At 45.0% G+C, this 20,770-nt stretch overlaps 1 long non-coding RNA gene across 2 annotated transcripts in view; it reads left to right on the forward strand.

Moving 5' to 3' along the window:
- LOC115279072 overlaps positions 1-20,770 on the forward strand; it is a 153,713-nt gene that overhangs the window by 20,748 nt on the left and 112,195 nt on the right. The gene's annotated exons all lie outside the window — the stretch shown is intronic.

Genomic DNA, 20,770 nt, shown 5'->3' on the forward strand with positions numbered 1-20,770 from the left:
GCATAGGTAGGTTTAAAAAAAACCACAGTGGACAGAGAAGACAGTCCCCAACTCGCTGCATTGATGTGGATGTCATGATTGGGACAGGCTCTCCACGTAAGTGATATTATGCCCTGCTCAGTTCAGCCTCTCAGAAGGTACATGAGGTCAGTACATTTTATTACTGGTGAGGTGGTCCTTGATTCTATGGTTAAGGGGGTATCTGTCAGGTTTTCCCACTGTAAAGATTTAAACTTTCCCTTTGCAATGAGTACGCATCTTGTAGAGACATCCTCTGATGCTGTGAAAATTAGTGAGTTGAATTGGTATTGAGGAAATATGGCAAATGGACTCATGTGGTTATGTGCATATGAATGGTATGTATCAGAGAAACCGAAACCGATGGCTCAAAGCGAATTTACCATTAACTAATCCAAAAGTCTCTCCTTTGAGACAAAGAAAATGGCACACCTTTACGAGAATTAAATCAGTCTTAAAATTGGGATAACCACCAGCCTCGCCCATTTCCTCACCTCAGTTTGTTTTACTCCTTCTTGACCGCCCTTAGCATTCATCATCTGTCCATAGTTTGTTGGCTTTTGATGATGTTTGTGTTATAGAGACAGAACTCATTCAGGTTTCTCCCTTATTCCACCCATTACAGGTAATTGCTGTTGATCAGCCAACTTTTCTTCCCACTGTGTAATTAAGGCTCCGTTTTCGCCATCTTGGCTTGAGAACTTTCTGGGTACAGAATGCTACTAAGTGTATGTGCTGCAGTCCTTGGACCCGCCAGAAGATCGGCTCCAGTGTGGTAAAGGCAGAGACAGCTTGTTCCCCACACTGGTGGGACAGCCTGGGCCTCTCCTAAAGCTCTTATTTCTTCCCTCATGTCCAAGGCCATGCTTGGTTCCCCAGGCAGGGCTACCTGGACCCAAAATTGCAGCCCTGTTTTCTATGCCGCCTGAACAGGAGCTCATCAGCGCCTCTTTAACATGGAGTGTCGGAGTTATTTTAGTCTTGTTAGTCTTAGTGTATTTTGGGTAATCAGCTGAACACCGATCCATGTGTCTTACACCAGTGGTTCTCAATTTTTTGTTGTTGTTTTTTTCCGGTGCTTTGTCCTAGACTGCATTTGAGAGGTTGTCAGAACAGAGCCTGGAGGAATCAAAAAGGGGTCAGAAGTCTCTAGAGACCATCAACAGGCCCCCCTCTCTCCCTCTCAGCCAAGTAAACCCATTCATTAGCAGGAATGAGATCATTGGGGCTGCTTTTGCGAAAGCCTACTTCTACCCCTGGTCCAACACGGAAATATGGTTTTATATTGAAGACCAAGGAGTTAGACATCGTCACGGGGCATATGTTAGGATTGCTTCGATAAGTGCTTTGGAAAACGTGTCAACCGAGGAGGGTGATGTTAACTCAGTAAAGAGAAGACTTGTGGCCACGTAACTTTTATCTTCTAATATTTGACTGGTGGAATTGGTATCAAATGTGTTCTGGGCATGTCTAGAAGGGGAAAGTAAGTCCCATGAATGGGTGAAGCAAAGAGGAAGATTTTGGCTCTGACCAAGGGGAAAAGTATGTGTCCACCATGCTTGGCTGTAGTGGGTAAAAGGTTTCATTCTGTGTTACTGCATCTTTGTAAATTAAAGGTTATTATTCCCATTTCACGTATAAGGAAACCATGAGCAGAGAACGGTCTGCCCCAGGTCGCTCTGCTCCGTAGGGGCCAAGGGGATTCGAATCCGGGCCTCTGTGGTCTTTCCCGTGTGCCTTTCTGCCTCCCGGGCCCTTGGACCTGAGCTGTCCACTCACGTCCTGGGTCACTCTGTGTCTCGGTGACCCTCCCACCACAGGAAGCATTGGGGCAGAGTGCGTCACCCCAGAAACTCCTGCACTGCATGCGAACTTACAACCAGATGACCCTTAAGACCCATTTGCAAATATCAGACCCTGATTCCAGTTCAAAGCGAGGAATAAACGAGCAGGTCACGGTTTAAGAGCCCCAGGCCATCTTCATGGTGTCCTCCCTGTCCTGTACCAGTTGACCCATCTGTTCTTCCTCGTGCTGCAGAATAACCTTCTAGAAAACACAGCTCAGATCCGCCACTGCTCCAAAATCTTAAGTAGCTCCCATTTGCCTATAGAATCAATCAATCAATCAATCAGTCTAATGCACATTTCTATTTTCAAAGCCCGTCTTCCTTTCATTTTCAGCTCACTTAGTCCCTCTCGCAGACATCATTCTTCTTACATTCGGATGCTCCACCTTCTGTAACCAGGCTGTTCCCTCCTGCTGAGAAATGTGCTTCTCCCTGACAGCTCTACTTGAATCCCCTCCCCCCTTGAAGGGTCCCCTCTGATGTCACCACTTCTATGAAGCTTGTCCTCAGTGTCCAGCCGGAAATGAAGTCTGTCATCTGAACCAGGGAATGAGTAGCCTGTATCCATCTTATAGAATAGACGGTTTCAGGATTCTCTGTCCCCTTGTCCTGTCTCCTCACGAAATCAGTGGCTTCTTGAGAACAGGGCTTGGATTAGAGTTGTTCTTACCTGTTTCTCCCTTTATCCCCACCAGGGCCCAGGTTACAGCCCAAAACACAGCGGGTAATCGGTGTTCCCTGGGATCTGTGGAGCTGGGGACAGGACTGAGTCACCAAGTTAGCTCCCAGAGTAACCTACTTAACACATTGTAGTGTCTGCAGAACGTGGGGTTACTGACTAGAGAGGAAGGGAAGGAGGAGGAATATATTTTACCTGTGAATTCTTGCCTGGTATTTTTAGTCTTCTTATGAAAGATAAAAAAGGAGAAAAAAAAGTAAAAAGCCCTGTCGACAGTAAAAAGCAGACATCTATTATCTCTGAGTGTGTGCTCACTCTTCTCAGAAGGAACTTACTTCATCTCGCAAATGGTTTTTTTTTTACATCTCTATAATTATTTTCTTTTTAAAAATAGCCAGTTTGAAAAGAAAATTCAGTTTCAGGGAGGTTAATTAATTTGCCCCAGTAAATGGCGGAGATGTCGACACTCAAAGATTCCGCTTCTCCTCGTGGTTTGTTCTGCCTTCCTGGACCCACAGACAGGTGGAAAGTGAGTTGTTTGGGGCTAGTCTGCAGCTCCAGGAGGTGCTCGAGCTGAGGTCATCTTGCTGTGAGTTTGAAAAATATGAAAATTAATAAACCAATATCTATGTGATGTTAGCAGATTTCACTTTTAACTTCCATGTTTGTTTCAGGTCACTCTCTTTAAAGTGGAGGGGGAGGGAGAGAGGGAGAGAGCACGTGAGCTGGTCCTTAACTTTTCACTCTTCAACCATCAACCCATCTTTAAAAATTATTTTAACGTTTATTTATATTGAGAGACAGACAGAACATGAACAGGAGAGGGGCAGAGAAAAGGAGAGACACAATCTGAGCAGGCTCCAGGCTCTGAGCTGTCAGCACAGAGCTCGACATGGGGCCCGAACTCACAAACTGTGAGACCATGACCTGAGCCGAAGTTGGACACTTATCTGACTGAGCCACCCAGGCACCCCAGCTATCAACCCATCTTTAGAAAAATGAGTGATAGGAGGCAATGTCTCATCAGTCTGTGGGAAACTAAAGAAAAAAATTTTAGGATACGTATGTATGCATCATTTACCTTATTTATATATACTGAGCTATGCACACATTTTTTTTTAAGTAAAAATATCAAGAAATCATGCCATCATCTAAGACAGTCTTTTTAGCATGAGCCTTTGGCCTCAGAAAGCACATGTGTAATCTCTGGAGTTTCTATGAAGGAGGAAGGGACCCCCGGGCTGGGAGTCAGGCCCTTGGTCTGACCTTGGTGCCACTCAAGTGCACAAGATTGAGCAAAAAATGTCACCCCTTCAGTCCCCAGGTTGGTTTTCCCCCCGCATTTATCAAACGTCGATGTTGGGTTAGAATAGGGCTTCTAACCTCGGTGTTGATACTTTGGCTCAGGTGACTCTTCAGTAAGGAGGCTGTCCTGTACCTTGTATGGTGGTTGGCAGCCTCACTGGCCTCTACCCAGTAGATGTCAGCAGCACACTCTCCCTGCTCCCCGCCCCTCCGGCTTGTGACAACCAAAAACATGTCTCCAGCCATTGGCACATGTCCCCATGTCCCCTGGGCAGCAGGCTCATTCTCAGCTGAGAACCACTGGCTAGAAGCGTATTTGATATTTGCCCAATATTTACTGAGAACCCCTGGTTGGGAAGGCTGTGTGCTGTGCACCAGGGACACAGAGGTGGCCTGTCTTCCTGGAGCCTCTGTCTAGTGGGGAACAGGCGTTTTCAGGCTGGAGGGAAACGCTGGAACAGGTGCATTAACTGGGCACGTGCAGGAGTCAGAGATCCTCCAGACCTGTTCCTCCGGGGACGTATAAGCCCTGGACAGACCCCCATGTCTTCTTAATAAATGATACATTTCAGCCTGGAGCCCCATAGAAAAGTGGGGAGAATGAAGACTCCCATTTGGGAGGTCTTGCCTCTGCAGCCTAGGCTCCCAAACAGATGGGGAAATGAAGAGCAGGTATAAAATGGACACCGAGGCAGAAGGAAAGGATTCTTTGTGCTTGATTCTCATCTGTCTCTCCGGTGATGGTTTGGGCATGCCTCCTCCTCTCAGAAGGATGAACCAGACCTGGGGCCGGGTTTGACTTCTTTTAGCCTTCATTCTCATCCTCCCCTGGGGTGTTTCTACTGTAATGGGATTACAGGACATTCTACATACAGTTTCTTTGAGAGGAAAAAAAGCACTTTTAGAAGGTAATTCTTTCCTTAAAAGGAATAAACGGATAGGATATTAAATTAATAGGTGCAGTAGCATAGAGACGAAAAGTCCAGACTAAGCAGGTAGAGGATTTGGGTTCATCATTCTGATGTAGACACTTACTAGCTATGCAGTTGCAAGCAAGTTACTTGACTTCTCTGTGCTTTATCTTTTTACTTTACTCGTAAAGTGGGAACTCTGATCCTATTTATACGTCACTAGGTTGTTGTGAGGATGACAAGGCTTTGAACAGAACCTGACACATGGAAATCACTCATTAGATGTTGGAAAGAAATTCTGATGACTCTGGGAATCACTGGGTCACTTGGATAAGGACCTCACTTATTTAAGGTCATGAGCAGATTTTCACAAAGCATGGTGTAAGCGGACCAAGTTTCTGTTCTTCTGAGCCCCTCCACATCCTTCTAACACAAGCACAGTCCCACTGCCAGCTCGTGTTACCTGTCATACGGGGGGGGGGGGGGGAGTGAAACATTATTTATCCGAAGTCAGGCATTTGCGCCAGAAGATTTCTGGAAAAATCCACCCCAGCCCTAAAACTTCTGGTTTTGAATTATTCTGGATTCTTACAAATTCTCTCACTTCTCTGGTGCTGTACAATAAGAACAATTGATCTCAGCCCACTGTGGTGATGAAATATTAGGTGAAGGTTTAAGAAAGGCATTCTAGCTTATTGAAAAGAGTGTTTTATAAGTCAGGATAAAAATAGACCTCGTGGTCAAACACTCCTGGACTTACTTTTCTTCCTCCCTGAAGATTTTTCTCTGTTTTTGTCCTTTTGCCTCCATTTCTCTTCCTCCTCCAGGTCCTCAGGTCCTAGTCAGGATCCTACAGGACGGGCCCTTTGTTCAGATGCTTCTTTGCTGCCAGAAGCAGGCCACTCAGTTTGCACCGTGTACCTGTCTACAGCGCCTACCATGTGGTGCTTCTCAGAGGAGCAGAGCAGGAGACTTAAACTTGCCCATCACGCCTTTTTTCTTAACTGGTGCAGACAGCCCATCTCTCTTCATTGTTGGTTTATGGCTTAAACATGTCAAGCTAACTATCTGCAGCTGTCTTAGCTGCTTTCTGCATCTTTTGGTTACTTAATCCTCTTAGAAGCCAGCCGAGGGAGCTCCGAATTCCCATGGTTGATGTGAGCGATGAATATTCACCCATCGACTGATTCTGAAAGAAAATTTTCCTAGAGGGCAGGAAACCGACTTCGTTGTGCAGACATCATCAGACCGTTCCCCTGTGTCACTGAGTGAGAATTCGTGGAACACTTGCTGTGTGTCCGGCTCTGTGCTAGGTGCTGTCATCATAAGGTCATGGTCCCTGGAGTGGGTGTGTATGTGGCAGGGTGGGGGGAGGGGGGAGGACTTACAAAGTAAGCAAGGCCCTGTATCCACTTGATAGAGTTGCAGCCTTGTCTCCTGGTTCTGGAATCCTTGCCCAGGGGGATGTCCAGATCGTGGAACCCAGATGAAATGGGGTTTGGGGTTCCAACAAGGAAAGAACGTGGACTCAGTGGAGTAAAAGAAACTCTTCCCTTTAGCAGATGCTTCTGAGCAACTGTCTTAGATTCTGGGGATTAGCATCTGAGAGAAACTCTGAGGATGGAGAGTATTGACCTCTAGACTCATCAGATTCAAACGTGGACCCTGAGAAGTCTGTGCAGGGGATCCTAGTATAAGGCCCACTCTTGCCCGATTGCTGACCCCTGGCGGGGATGGACAGCCTCTCGTGCCTGGCTCACAGCCAGGACAGCCTAAGAAGTCAGGTGCACCTCTCCAGGCAGCCGAGGCAGGCCCTTCAGGGTCTGTGGGGTGAGTGGTGGTGCGGGCTTCTCACCGGGCCGACTCACAGAACATTAGGAGCAGAAAGGTGCCAAAGTCAATTCAAGTTCATGGTTCTCATAGCTGGAACTGGAATCGCCTGGAAGCTTGTAAGCCCAGAGAAATCCAGCCATAGATTCACCGACAGAATTAGGACAATGTCGGTGTACAGGGATTGGCAATCTGTGTGTTTTTAAACATGCCGCTCAGCCCCATGTACAGGGAGTCACTGTGCAAGATGTGCCAGTCAGGCCCCTTGTGGGTGCTGTCATTCTGTTCATCATTTTAAATATAGTTATCATTTCTGGAATATTCTCTCTAAAAATCACGATTTCAGTATTTTGATTTATGTGAATTTATGATTCCTGGAACCAGGTCAGAATACATATAAGACTGTGCCTCTCTGGGAAATTAAATGTCTGTTCCTAATCCTAGGATGAATGGTTAGTTGAGGTGATGACTGTTTCCGTGAGGAAAGTATGTGTTTTTGTGTGCGTGCGTGTGTGCATGTGTGTGTAAGCGTGCTCACACAGTGTTTCCAACAGTTGTTTCTAAAGTGTTGACATATCATCTCAGATGTCATTTGATAATGGCCCAACGTGGGGGGCCCTATGTGATCCCATTTGAATTACACAGAGACAGAACACCACGTAAGGTTATGTGCCTTATTCACTGTGAAGGCTGTTATTTTTGACCTAAAAAGGACACTATTTGCCACCATGACTTTTGTGGGACTATTGTAAAAGGTATTCATTCATTCCCTCAATATTCCATCTTGAGTTGGCCCCCACTATGCGGCAGGTGCTGTATTCAGTTCCTCCTAGGCATTCAGGGATGACGAAAGCCTCATAAGGGACCATTGAGACTTGACGTTTAGTTGGGGAAATGAATCCAGGGTAAGAGGTTTTTGCTCTGCCGACACATGGTTAGGAGTTTGTGTTCTGTTCTCTGGCCACGTCACTTACACGGTGTCCATTAAATATGAAGGGTCCCTTGAGAGTAGAGTGGACCTAGCTAGCTCCCATAAGCCTACGCCTCTTCCAAGTTTCCTCCTCCCCACGGACACTTTCTTTAATCCAGTCTCCACTGCTCACATAAGGTGGGGCTGGGAGCTTCTGGTACAACCACAGACACACCGTTTTCAGGGTTCTGTGAATCAGGGTGACTAATTCCTCAAAAGTAATTTCCCAAAGCCTAATGGAATAGTATCTCTAAAGTGATACAGTCTTCCTTTAAAACTGGTACATTTTTAAATTTCTTTCATAAAACACAAAAATTATCTGGAAGGACTTTAAGAAGTTATTTACTTTGTAACTATTATATTTCTGCGCTCAAGGAATATACTAAGTGTTTTACATAAGCAATTATAATTTTTTTGTTTGAAACTTTTTTTTTTTTTTGAGGCAGGGGGAAGGTGTGTGAGAGGGGAAGAGAGAATCTTAAGAAGGTTTCATGGCCAGCACAAAGTCCAACACAGGGCTCGATCTCATGACTGTGAGATCATGACCTGAGCCGAAATCAAGAATCGGATGCTTAACTAACTGAGCCACCCAAGCGCCCCAAGTGATTTTAATTTTACAACAGTTCTGTGAGGTCTTCATTATCCTCATTTTATAAATGGGGAAACAGAGGCATAAATAATAACTGAACTAATTTGCCAAGAAAACAAATAGAAAATAATGGAATTGGGATTCAAATTCAAGTTTGTCTAATTCCAAAGCTCACAATTAACAAAAATTCTCTACCTTGTTTCTCTCTCTATTTTTTTAATGTTTTTTATTTATTTTTGAGAGACAGAGATAGCATGAGCAGGGGAGGGTCAGAGAGAGAGAGGGAGACACAGAATCCAAAGCAGGCTCCAGGCTCTGAACTAGCTGTCAGCACAGAGCCCAACACGGGGCTAGAACCAACGAACTGTGAGATCATGACCTGAGCCAAAGCCGGACGCTTAACCAACTGAGCCACCCAGGCACCCCTACTCTGTCTCTTTTGATAATCCATGTATCTATCTGTGGCATTGGAAATTGTCTTTCATTATCTGGATTTCAGGAACATTTAGAGATTATCTGAGTTTGAATCTATAATATAAATTCTCTCTATAAAGATTTTGGTTTTCAGATGCACAAAAGTATCTACTGAGTATATGTTTGACTTTGTGACAAAGACTGGGAACTAAAATTGAGAATACAGATGCATTAAAACAGACAATTGTAAGATTAAATAGAATAATTGCAGTTCTGTGATTGCTGTAAAAGAGAAGTCCTAACTTCTAGTAATCTTAGGAGACCCTGAAGACCAATAGGAGCTATTAACTCCTATTTTAATCCCTTTCAGAGGTCACTCAGGATGGGACACAGATGAAAATCGCATATAAAAGGAAATAAAAAATGTTATAGCCACCACATCCATCTACTTCTTTTTCAGCACATGCTTCATGTTGAGTGAACAAGTCATGTGAACTTGAAAATGAAGCATGGGTTTTGGAGAGAAAAATGAGTTTGTTTCTGTAGGTAAAGGGCTCCATTGTTCCCTGGGATCAATGCCATTGATTTTGCACTGTTTCCTAAGAGCAGTAGCTTTGAGATGCAGACGTTGGACCCGCAGCAAAAGGCAAAGGATGAAGCTGTGGTAATCCGAGAAAATGACTTGACGTTTCTCCGTCTGCAGTCGGAAGACTTTGATTCATCTCTGTCCCTCCAGTGTCAGAGTTTAGAGCTACACGTAGAACTTTAAACGGTGAGCCTTGCAGGAGTGGCAGAGTTCCACCTGCAGTGCCAGGATCTGTTGTTGGCATTTAAGTTACGGGGGGGGGGGGGGGGGAAGTGGGTAAGGACCGGAAAAGTGTGCTCTCAACTTGCCTGATCATAAATCCTACTTGGGCCTCATGTCAGTTAAATAGCCATGATTTTGTTACATAACAGGTGCATGTCGGTGGAATTTATTTAGCTCCTGTGTCTTCTGTCATGTGGATGGGGTTTGGCTGATCTAGACTGAACTTGGTGATAGGGTCACTGGTCTCCTCCTCAGCTGAGCTGGCTCATTGATCTGTTCTGGCTTGGGTCCAACCATTCCACATGTCCCTCATCCTTCTCCTGGGCCAGTGGTGAGCTGGGGTGAGTTTTCCTCATGGCAGTGTCCGAAGCACAAGAATAATGCTAAGCTTACAAGTGCTTCCAGACTTGAATCATGCAATGCCCACCGATGTTCTCTGGCACATAGCACGGACCCAGGAAAGGGTGGACAATGGGAACCATTGTGTGCATGCCACCTCGGTCATGTTAAATATGTTAAACAGGACATTCTGAACCAGGATGTCTGTAGGAGCTGCCTCTGGCTCTTACCATAGAGCTCATTTAGATCCAAAGTATATACCTTTGGAGTATTATTTCTGTGTAATCCAATACATACAGATGTGTATATGAATACCCATCGAGTCATCTTGAAAGTGACAGGCTAACTAAAGTGTCTTTCCAATGGAATGCTGAATCTTTCCTGAGTATTTTCATTTTCTTTTTCTCTGTTTTCTTTTTTTTTTCTTTTTCTTGTCTTTTCTCTTCTTTCTTCCTCCCTCCCTCCCTCCCTTCCTTCCTTTCTTTCTACTGCTGTATTGAAATATAATTCATCCATACCATACAATTCACACATTCAAACCATTCAGTGGCTTTTAGTATGTTCAGAGAATAGTGCAACTATCACCATAAATTAATCTTAGAACATTTTCATCAGCTCAAAAAGAAACCTGTATCTGTTAGCTATGTCTCCCTAAACCCCCTGTTTTGGATTTTGTGGTAAGGTTTTTGATAATTTGCAAAAGGCTTTTCTATTTTTGTGGTGAGTTTTGGAAATAACTGCATATAGCACTTAATCCCATGCCAAAGCTATTATTTGTTTCTTTTTCTGTCTTTCCTATGAACCTGTAACTTCCTTGAAGACAAAATGCTGTGCCTTGTTGAACTTTATATTTTTAGCCTAATGCCTGGTCTATCTTGGGGTTCAAAGGAGGAAGGAAGGAAGGAAGGAAGGAAGGAAGGAAGGAAGGAAGAGAAAGAGGGAGGGAGGAAGTTAATTGTCAATGGAACTTTCGGGTTAGTCTGTAGAATATGCTCCAGAAAAAAATATACTTGTGACCTATTTTGACAAATACGCATGAGGCAAAGAATAGTATTTTTTCAAGGAAAAGAAACATCTCAAATTTTGAATCGAATTTTTTTTTTTGAGCTAAGCTCATCCAGGAAGTTTTAAAATATTTTCTTCAGAACCCTCCCAGGATTATATGATCCTTCTTTGTTTGTATTAGTTAAGATACGCATTTGTTTACTATCACAGAGTCACAGTGAAACAAGTCAGAATTTTATTTTTCTGTGTCATGGCGACAGCTACGTAGATGGTCCACTGCCGATGGAGGCCTTGTTCCCATAAGAATAAGAAACCCTTAGTTTTCTCATTTTCCAGGGCATCCATCTTCCATTGTACCGTCTTGGAGGGCTCCCAGTGTTTCTGTGCTCCAGCCAGCTAAGGAGGACCATGGAACTTTAAGAGCATAACCTAGAAGCAAAGTTAAATCAATCCTGGGCCTACGTGCTGGTAGACTGGATGGTATGGCCATTCCTAGCTGCACAGGGAGTCTTGGGATCTGCTCTTTATTCTGCTTGGACTTATATCCATATGTAAGCTAAGCGTTTCTTTCTCTAAAGGGAGAGGGAGAGACTGGATGTTAGGAAAACATCTAGTTGCATGTCCTTCATTGATAAGACTTAGGAGGCAATGTAATAACTGAGCTCTTCATTTTCCTTTAAGTTCTGGATCTTAAACTTCGAGGCCTGAAAGACCATTGTGAGTTTTAACTGTGTTTTGCTCTCTTCTCCATGTTTAGGTATGTTTTGTGGCACGAAAAGAAAACATCCCCTTTAGGGCGCCGTCTTCCCTTTCGCAAATGAAAACGTATTTCAGCTAAATTATGAAATAAGTGGGTTTCAGTTGAGCTAGCCCGGAAAACTTAGAAGCACTGACAGCATCGTTTCTATGGGAAAGTGGCTTTGAATTCTTAAATGGATCTGACAGATGCGCTTTTGGACTGACAACGCATTTGGAAGTTGGGAGTTTTACACGTAGGAAGTAACAGAGGAGAGTTATTGGGGCGCTTCCTGGGCTGTGGCTTACACAGCACCCCGCGGCTTGGGTGCGCAGCCCGGACCAGGCGAGTCCCCATCCAGCATCTTCCCGCCTGCAGACATCTGTTGGGCACACAGGTCCCGGTTTCTCTTTCACTTTAAACATCTTGCTTGTCATCGTGAAGTTGTTCTGATGCAAAGTTGTAACCCCAGTACAAATAAAAGGCCAAGTAAGGGAATCTGGAGATGTTTCCATTGTGAGCTAGATCAACACTTCAGAGACCATTAATTTAATTTCAGTAAATGCATTGCTGGCTTTCTTATTCTAGAAAATCGCTTCAAGTAGAATTGTAGTATTTTTGACATAGTATGTGTTACTGATGTATCCTAATGTTAAAATAGCTACTTATGGGATGGGTTGAACCCAAAGTTCTGGATTTTTGGTTAGAGGAGTTATTATAATGCTTTAAAAATTTTTTTAATGTTTTTTATTTGTTTTTGAGAGACAGAGAGAGACAGCATGAGCAGGGGAGGGTCAGAGAGAGGGAGACACAGAATCTGAAGCAGGCTCCAAGCTCTGAGCTGCCAGCACAGAGCTCGACGGGGGCTCGAACCCATGAACCATGAGATCATGACCTGAGCTGAAGCCGGATGTTTAATCGACTGAGCCACCCAGGCATCCCATAATGCTTTTAACAGTCCTGACCCCAAATTCCATCCCCTCTACCTCCCTTCCCACCACCTGACCCTGTGTGCTAACCACATGCTTAGCTTGAGAATTGGATAATCCAGTACTGATAATAGAATTTAACTCCTGGTGCAGTCTCAACCAGAAAGTTCTCTTCATGCATTCAGCAAATATTTATTATGTGCCTGTTAAGAAAGTACTTGAATTATGTTCTGGGTCCTGGGAAGGTGATTTTGGACAAGCATCATGAATCATACTCCTTTAAAATTTTTTTAAACGTTTATTTTTTTGAGAGAGAGAATCAGAGTGCAAGTGGGGGAGGAGCAGAGAGAGGGAGACACAGAATCTGAAGCAGGTGCTCCAGGCCCTGAGCTGTCAGCACAGAGCCGGATAAGGGGCTTGAACTCATGAATGGAGAGATCATAACCTGAGCTGAAGTCGGACGCTTAACTGACTGAGCTGCCCAGGCGCCCCACAGATCACACTCCTCGTGAAGTGGACTCCCTACTGGGGAAGACAGACTCTCAGTAGGTAGTTACAGGTTTGAGGAAGATTTTGTCGGGGGGATATGGTGTGCGGTGGGGATGGATTGCAGGGGTTGATGTCTTAGACTAAAGGTCTGAGGGCAGGGCGAAGGCGACGGCATCTCTCTCTCAGAGATTACATCACCGGGAAGGGGGTGTGGGAGGAAGGGGAGAGGTTTATCTTAGCACCCGTGACTTACCAGTGAGAAAGCCGCTAGCATAGGATTTGACACACTAATGTCTAAGAAAATGGAATCATGAATGTTGGAATTTCAGACAATGTTGCTGATGACAAGAAAAATTTTTCTGCGTGTTCCAAGGAGTAATATCCTTATATATCACTTGCTTCCAGATAAGGCCAATACTTCCAAAGATTGCTTAGAAACGACTAGGCTGGTCAGAGGTCAGGCATTTATTAGAGGTTAAAAAAAAAAGGCTCTGGTGAAGAGATTGGAATACAGCCACTCTATGAGATCATAAAATCAGAATGTCTGACCAGGAGCCCTAGAGGTGGTCAGGCCGCGTCTTCCATCTTAAGTGTGCAAAATCAAGTCCCTGACTGTGTGTGTGTATGTGTTTAATGAGTTTATAAAATTCAGAGAGGGGAGCTCTGTGAAGATCTTCTACAAACCAAAGGGGAATTTCTCAACTTAGAAATGAAACAAAAATGACGAGTTAGAATTTGGCCAGAGAGACGTATACCTACAGACACACTGGATAGTGATTCTGGGTTAAACACGGGGATGATTAAAGGGAATGGATTCCTTTAGCTCTTAAAAGGCAGCCAAGGAATCAGAGCGCCTCGAAACAATATAGAAACCAGTGAGATTGCATTTATGCATTCATAGAGTCGTTAATTGACTCACTCCTTCAAAGATATTTCCGGAGCAATTCATATGTGTTTAGTGATGGGGATACAGTGGTTGGTTACCTTTTATTGGACAAGATGGGATTCATACTCATGTGGAACATTTAGCCTTGTGGAAGATGATAGGTGAGTAAAATATAGTGTTAAATTGTAGGCTGAGAGAGAGAGAGAGAGAGAGAGAGAATATTTAATGCAATGTGATGGTATGTATAAGGGGTTTCCAATGAAGGCTTCTTGGAGGAATCACATATAATCAAATATCTGAAAAATAAATAGGACATCACCAAGTGAAAGCACGCAGAATACAGTGAGTGCTCCAAGTTCAAGGAAGGGCCTTATGTGAAAGCACAGAGGTCAGAGCGTAAGTTGGAGGCCAAGAAGTCACATTGACAGTCCGTGACAGGCATAGTGCTAGGTCCCAGTTCTAAGACGAACAGGGCACAACTTGTGTTTCTTTGTAATAGGCCACCCGCCACTTCCCCTCACCAGGATTTTAGAGTAAACTATTCAACGGTTATTCTAGAATCATTGGAGCTGATCTTTAAATATTCTGCACTCTGCTTTCTAGGATCAGGAGTGAAACTCCTGGCTCATTGTGGTTAGGTGGGCGCTATCTGATCGATTATTTCCTGCCAGTGACTTGTGAGTGGAGGGCAGGTGTGTCACTTCTAGGTCAGTATTTACCTGCCAGTGTAAGATCTTCCAGAGTTTTCTTTGACAGCAACAACCTAGTGGTCTCCATACGGACATCCCGGGGCTCACAGTGAGGTTAACATGGAACACAGGCCCCAACTGGCATGCAGTTAACATGTGGTACAAGTTATAAATAAATGTTTTTTGTTTGACTTTTAGTAAATGTTTTTGATTTAAGATAATTTTTTAGGGGCCGCTGGGTGGCTCAGTCGGTTGAGCGTCCGAGTTTGGCTCAGGTCATGATCTCATGGTCTGTGGGTTTGAGCTCCATGTCAGGCTCTGTGCTGACAGCTCAGAACCTGGAGCCTGCTTCAGATTCTGTGTCTCCCTCTCTTTCTCTGCCCCTCCCCCACTCACACTCTCTCTAAAAATAAATGTTAAAAATTTAAAAAAATACATGTTTAAAAAAGTAATTTTTAAAACCTTCCCAGACTTCTCATGACCAGTTTATTTATTCATTTTTAAACATTTATTTTGCAGAGATAGTGAGTGGAGGAGGCGCAGAGAGAGAGGAGAGAATCCGAAGCAGCCTCCACACTGACTCAGGGCTCGAACCCACAAACCGTGAGATCATGACCTGAGCCAAAATCAAGAGTCAGACCCTTAGCCATCTGAGCCTCCCAGGCACCCTGATTTAAGATAATTTTTTGTTCTTCACTGAGATGCAGGGTTTGTTTGGTACAGTAGCAGAACCCAGCCCACGGTGACAGATACAGAAGAGGAAACAAAATTTTATTTTTTTTAATTTATTTTTTTAATGTTTTATTTATTTTTGATACAGAGAGAGACTGAGCATGATAGGGGAGGGTCAGAGAGAGAAGGAGACACAGAACCGGAAGCAGGCTCCAGGCTCTGAGCTAGCGGTCAGCACAGAGCCTGATGCTGGGCTCAAACCCACAAACGTGAGATCTGACCTGAGCCGAAACTGGAGGCTTAACTGACTGAGCCACCCAGGTGCCCTGAAACAAAATTTTAAATTAAATTAATAATCATTTAAAATATGCCTACTCTATTAAGTGCTATGAATATAAAGGCTAGAAAGGCAGATGTTCTGCCCACCAAGAGCTTAATCAGGGGGCGACAGACTCATGACCAAATGGGCTGGATGCCTGGAGGTCAGTGAGCAAGAGAAGCAAGCCCAGGGTCTGGTGGGAACACAGAACAGAAAGGCCAGGCATTTCATGGGAGGGGCGTACAGAAGGTGAAAGAGGCCCAAACTGATTCTGGAAAGACGCCTAGGGGACAAGCCAGGTTGAGGTGATGGGAGAGGCTATTCCAGGGCATGAAAAGAGGAGGTAGAACAATATAAGGAGATCAAGCCCTGCCTTAAGCAAGCAGCAGGATTCCTCCTTGTGAGGACTGCGTAGTCTGACATGTTCTAGCCCAAGACATGAAGCTCAAGGTCTGCATTTTAGAGCTCACTATCGCTGTAGACTGCGTGTTTGTGGCCCTCTTCCACCAAGTTCCTATGTTGAAACCCAGTCCTCAGTGAGATGGCATTTGGGGGTGGGGGACCCCTTCATGTATGGGGTCAGCGCCTTTGTAAGATGGGCCCCAGAGAGGTCCCTCACCCCTTTCACCACGAGAGGTTACAGTGAGATGGTGGCCATGTGTGAACCAGGAAATGGGTTCTCCGCAGACACTGACGGTGCTGGCACCTTGATCTTGGACTTCCCAGCCTACAGAACTGTGAGAAATAAGCCTCTATTGCTGACAAGCCACCCAGTTTGTGGACTTCTGTTTTGGCAACCTGCATGGCTTAACACTGCTGTCCTGGTGGATTCCCTGTAAATACATATTAGGGCTCAAAAAAAGGAGGGGGTTGGAAATAAGTCAGAAACAACCACCAACCAACCGAGTGTAGCTGGTAGAAGGAACAGTCTGTTATTTCCTGGGAATCCTACCTGGCGAGGGCCACGCAGAGCTACAGACTTCTGCTTGAACTTCACATTCAGACCCTAAACATCTAATGGCCTCTTAGTCTCTGGAAAGGAAGCAGGAGAGAGTGCCACAGGTACATGACACTCCCGTGCAGCCCCCTGGACACCAGAATCCTCTTAAAGCCCTGGTGTGGCCCGACGTGCTTTCCCTGGTGGCTCTTCAATCCTAAGAGTTAACCTGACAGAGAAAGAGTTTCAACGTAGCACGTGGTTGTTCCAGTTGGAAGGTCCGTGGTATCTGGGTGTGGGGCGGGGCGGAGGGTGCATGTAGACATCGTCCCGCTTTTCCTGAGCCCTGCGCCTCTTCTCCCCCCGACCAACTGGTAGCCATGCATCCAAGTGCTCATTTTTCTTAATTAAATATATGACAGGTTTGTAAAAATGATTTCTCTTTCCATTTTAATTAGATGTTAGTGATTCTGCTTTCTCTGCTAATTACCCTGTATCTTCCTTCTGAGGACTCTATTTATATATATATATATATATATATATATATATGTGTGTGTGTATATATATATATATATACACACACACACATATATAAAACTATATGTGTATTTATATACACACATGCATATATGTGTGAGCATATGCATGTGCATATATATATACACACACACATATATATACACACACATATAAAAAATTGAAAATTTAATAACCTGCCTCTTGGGAGAATGCATCATTGATAAAAATACCACTGTCTTGGATTGGTGGTTTTCTGAGATTTCAATTTCAATAGCTTCTTCCATATTAGGCTGCTTTCATCTCAGAGGAAATAATTATATACAGGTTTGGCTTTGTTCAATGGGGCATGACTATACCAGAATGGGTCTCTTCCTGAACAGAAAAAGAAAATTGAAAGGAGAAAAAAAAATATATATATATATATATAAAGGCCCGACACGCCAAACCCCAAATTATCTAAATCCATTTTCAATAAAGAGCTTGGTGGCTTGGTAAAGACACGATGACTTTTGAAGGCAAAATCCACTGAAAAATCCCATTTCCCATGATGTAAGGTTAGGAGAATAAATTGCAGTCTGGGAGGAGGGGGAAGCTCCTTTCGACGCGTAATAAAGCAGGTGTCCTCATTTGAATTTTCCCATTAGGGCTCCTGGAGCGCTCCCAGAAATATGTCAGCCTGGCAAACTGTAACTCAGCCTTGGCTCTCTGGCTCCAGGACTCACACAGTTTTTCATGCAGCAGAATTAGAGTCCGGATGACTTGAAATGTCCAGCAGGAAGTTATTTGTTACCGTGTTGGGTTTCTCATTTGCCATAGAATATTAAAGAGCTTTCTTATTTTCCACGGAATATTAATAATCTGACTTGCCCGTGGGCAAGTGCCTTCCCTCCCAACCAGTCCTTCCTTTTGTTCCTTTCGTTCTGTGTTCACACCCTGGGGTCAGTGGGGATGCGGGGAGGGGCTTCCCAGATGCGGCGTCTGGAAGGGACGGACTGCGGACCGCAGTCAGCAGTGACCAGCCCGCATGTAGGCCTCGCGAGATGAGGTGTGTCACAGAGAGTCTGCCACACCCCTTAGCTCATTCAGCAGATGTGTATTGGAGGCCCTGTCACAGCCTAGCAGACACGGCCCCTGTCCTCATGCGGTTTGCAATCAGAAGAGACATTACAGGAATAATTAGCAAAACATGAGTTCATTGTAATTTTGGAAAGCGCTGTGAAAGAGATGTATAAGAAGAAATGAGAAGACATGTCAGAGAAACTCAAAAACGTACATGCCCCACACAGATTAATAATTGGGTATGCTTGCAAACGGATTAAAAAATAGTTGTTTACCTTTTGTTTAATGGAAGCAGGACACAATGGATTTAAGTAAGAATTCACTTCATTTTCTTTCTTTTTTTTTTTTTTTTTAAGAAACAGTCAACAGGCTCTCTGAAGGGTTTGCCCGAGAGAGAATGCATGTTGATGTGGGCAGGCGTGGGGTTACAGACGTGCCCTTTTGGAGGGTGGGGTGGGGGTGTCTCAGCAGCCTGTGCAGAATGACAGAGGCACGAGGTCAGGAGGCTGCACCTGCCTCTCATCTAAGTTCAGAGTGATGACGTCATCCTGACATCTGGGTTCTGGCTACGCGATTTCTCCCGGTGCCGTCGCTAGGAAGTTTGTGGGGTGCTTCCAAGCATCGCACGTAACCTTATGGCTTCCGTCTTTTCTTTCTTGCTACCCCTGTCTCGACTGTATGGCCCTGCAGTCCCCTGTGATGTTGCTAGGGACTTCTAGCAATTACTGAGCAAAATATTTGGGGTTCATCAGAGATCATCCTAAAGCAGGAGTGGGAGAGAAGAAACAAGAATTAAAGAAATGCGTTGTCAGTGGCTCTCTCACCCCATCCATTACTCCCGTGTTGACAAAATTGTCTGCTCTCAGCCAACAGATGTGATGGGCGTTGGTGCAAGAATCATGGCAGGGCCCAACCTCAGGCAAAGCCTACACCCTCTTCTTGTGCTCTGGTCGCCCATGTATTCTCTGGCAGCACCATTACTTTTACCCCCGATGCCTTCTGCTGCCCCAGCCTAACCTCAGCCTGTATCAGGGCAGCCCAGTCCTCTGCAGCAAGCTGACCACAGAGAGGTGTGTGGCTAAGGGCCACCTGGTGCAGGCGGCCGTGGTGCCCGTCTGTGGACGCATTTAATGCTGCGCATCATTTTCATTCCTTTGAACTATATTCCACGCGTAAGTGTTACCTGCGTACTCACCTGATCAAGGAGCCCCGTGAAGGGGGGGTGAGTATTGCACTCACTCGTGTCCCCTAACTCATTGTAGTTGTCCAGTCAGTGGTTGAGGAATAAATAGAATTCCTCTGGCTGGCTCTCACTGGGCCCCACCAGACACTGGAGGCTGGTGGGAAGTCTTTTTATCGAACAAAGACCTCGACACAAGGGTTTGTAAATAAAAAAAAAGAAAAAAGAAAAAAAAAAAGAAAAAAGATAAAAAAAAAAAAAAAGAAAACAGTGATTGCCTATAGCCCTATGTCCTGTGGGCTGGGCTGGGCTGGGGCAGGTAGGTGACAAAGGTCACAGCCATGGGGTATTAGGCCTGCCTGTAGCCAGATTTCTGAGAAACTTATGTGAACTGATCACAATTATATACCAAAATAGTTCTTCCCGTGAGTCCACTTCCCTGACTAAAGCAGCCCTGATATCTTGAACACTGCTGGCTAAATGTTATCTCTGTACCTACACTTCTTATTCTCACTTGTGTTTTCCTTTTGCAATTTCCCGAGCCAGAAAGCATCTTCGGAGGTATGTTAAAGGCTCCAAGATACTGATATTAAAATAAATAATCTGTTCTCATTTTATTGTGTGGATTATTGGGATTCTGAATCGCAGCTGACTGCTGATAATCGCAGCTGACTGCATCTCTTTAAAAAAAAAATATGCACCACAGGTGGGTTTAGCCCAGTAAGAAATATTTGCTTCAATTAACACACAAGGGTGTGATTTACTTTTCTGGAATCAAGACCAATTTACATTTTGGCAGTTTTGTAAGTTTGTTGTGCAAGCCTGCGTAACTGCGTCGGATGATAGCGGTGTGGGTGTCTCAGAGCCAAGGTCAGCGCTCTGTGGCCCATAAGCCACATCCAGCTTGCCACCTGTTGACATAAGTAAGGTCCTATGGGACACAGCCATACTCATGCACTTAGACGTCATCTCTGTCGGTATTTGCACTCCATCCACAGGATGCACTAGACGTGACAGAAAGTGGATGGGCCACAGAGCTGAAAATACTTACTACCCGGCCCTTCACGGGGAAATAAGCTAGTTACTCTCGGCACCGGGTAGACATTAGCTCTCCGGGGGCCGCCCTGTCCAGAGAGCTCACCTAACACGACAACACAGCAGGAACAGCGGGGCTCAGAAGAGAAGTGGGAACAAGCAGGTAAATAAATGGCAGAGGGAGCAGCCCTGAGGCTGGAAAACCCTCTTTAGGGAGGGATCAGAGATCCGTGAAGAACCAGAAGGAGGCCGCTCTGATCATGGCCAAGGGTAAGTCCAAGTCCGAGAGTGATTCATGGTCTGGCTGCAAAAGCCCTCCAGAGCCAGATCGTGCAAAGCCCACGATCAAGTACGTTTTGAGACCATCTCCAACTTCCGGTGTCCAGGGAATGCATTACAGATTAAAAACAAGACAAAACACAGCAAGCGGGGTGTCTTTGCCTCAGCCACATCGCGGTATCTCTGCAAACGCCTCTCCCCACTGGGATGTGATTCCGCAGACACTTTGGGATTCACCCGGGGTCAGTCTGGCACCTCTCCCCTGACTCTTCCCGCCCTGCAGCTGCACTCTGGCCCCTGGTGGGCTGGCCACGGGCTTCTGGCCT

Source organism: Suricata suricatta, chromosome 15 (assembly GCF_006229205.1).
Source record: "Suricata suricatta isolate VVHF042 chromosome 15, meerkat_22Aug2017_6uvM2_HiC, whole genome shotgun sequence".
NCBI lineage: Eukaryota > Metazoa > Chordata > Mammalia > Carnivora > Herpestidae > Suricata > Suricata suricatta.